The sequence below is a fragment of the Chiloscyllium plagiosum genome, chromosome 24 (genome assembly GCF_004010195.1).
Source record: "Chiloscyllium plagiosum isolate BGI_BamShark_2017 chromosome 24, ASM401019v2, whole genome shotgun sequence".
Classification (NCBI taxonomy): Eukaryota; Metazoa; Chordata; class Chondrichthyes; order Orectolobiformes; family Hemiscylliidae; genus Chiloscyllium; species Chiloscyllium plagiosum.
This window is the reverse complement of record NC_057733.1, coordinates 40,496,303-40,498,263: the sequence shown is the minus strand read 5'-3', so window position 1 is coordinate 40,498,263 and position 1,961 is coordinate 40,496,303.

Here is a 1,961-nt window from a genome sequence, read left to right as displayed (position 1 = left end):
TCGGAGGCCGAGGGGTGACCTTATAGAGGTTTACAAAATTATGAGGGGCATGGATACGGTAAATAGGCAAAGTCTTTTCCCTGGGGCTGGGGAGTCCAGAACTAGAGGGCATAGGTTTAGGGTGAGAGGGGAAAGAAATAAAAGAGACCTAAGGGGCAACTTTTTTCATGCAGAGGGTGGTACATGTATGGAATGAATTGCCAGAGGATGTGGTGGAGGATGGTACAATTGCAACATTTAAGAGGCATTTGGATAGGTATATGAATAGGAAGGGTTTGGAGGGATATGGGCCGGTTGCTGGCAGGTGGGACTGGATTGGGTTGGGATATCTGGTCGGCATGGACGGGTTGGACCGAAGGGTCTGTTTCCATGCTGTACATCTGTATGATTCTATTAATCTGACAAACTGTAGTAGCAGAAGCATACCTCAGCACTTGGGCCAAGATGTGCCTCCACCCACTGCACCTACTCAGTTCTGAAGCTTAATAAAGTACATGAAGACTCTCCCATGTCTAGCAACAAATAAGGCAGATACAAAACATGTTTATGTCAGTTTCCATAGCTAGTCTTTCTTGAAATAGACTGCTAGCCATGCGCCAGAGTCAGAAGTCACAAGACACCAGGTTATAGTCCAACACGTTGATTTGAAATCACAAGCTTTCAGAGCACTGCTCCTTCGTCAGCTGAAGTAACCTGATATACTATAACCTACTGCCATGTGACTTCTGGGGATTCAGTTCTTCACCCAAGCTGAACTGAGCTGAGCTTCCGAATCCACATTCTCTCCATCACAAAGATTCCAAGTTCCACCTCAGTAACAGGCCTACGTCATTTCCGCTCCTATTCCAGTTGGTAAATCATTCATCCATATCTTTGTCCTCTCCAGACTTGACTATTTCAATTTTCTCCTGGTTAATCTTCCATTCCCCAGAAGGAGAGCAGGGTATCATCCTGGTTATGATACTGGACTAGTAATCAGCAGGTGCAGCATATTACAAATGATGGGATGTTCCTCGGTAGTTAGAGGCTGATTTGGTGTGGACTCAGAGTGAAGCAGACAATACATTGGGACAACTTGATCCCATTTCCTTCTGACTTTCCTAGGGTTGTGTTGGCACTGCAGTGCAGAAATACCAAGAGGCAGAAAGTCAATTGAAATTGGATTTGCACATTCATTCTTTCTTTCCCAACAGCACTGGTGGTCCAGGCAGGTTAGAAAAGATGGGCATACACTGGGAAGATCTGTGAAGCTGTGAAGATTTTGGTCAGTTACACTGAAGAGCTCCAGATAAGAGGCTGCTGTAAGAAGCTTCTCTCAGAGAAATCTATCACCGTGTGACAGGTGATTTCCATCTGCTTTGAAGGCATTTTGTCAGCATGTCACTTTACCTGGCTACCCTGGGGTGCAGGAGCAGCTTATGACACTCCAGATCCCCTTCTGCAAAGGGTCAAGGGCAGAAAGATCAACACCAACAAATGGTCCAGCAGCAAGATAACTTCTTCCCAATTGCGTATCGTCTATCAAATAGAGAGAGCTGGCACCAAGATCAAGCTAGGAGGCAAGAGTCAGAGTACACTGTCAATAAACAGAGGAGATCAGCTCCCTCAATAGGACTCTGCCTCCTCACATCAAGAGGTTCCAAATCTCATGGGAGGTACCTGTTAATATGTTACAGCCTCCCATGTCCTGACCTACTGTTTACTGCAGCAGATTGTCAGTGGCTTAGAAAGTGTCCACACCTGGAGACTCACCATCCCACACCCCACCTTCCAACCTTTCCCCACCTGATGTCTGAGCCTCTTACCAATTTTTTGATGTCTGCTGCAAGAAGAAGAAGAAGAAGCAGGGAAGTGTGAACGTTTATAAAAGCTTGTATTTGTGAAGGAGGGAAGGACAGCATTTATGGAGAGTGACTATGAGACATGAGTGTGAGACAGGAATGGTGTGATGGAGACACATA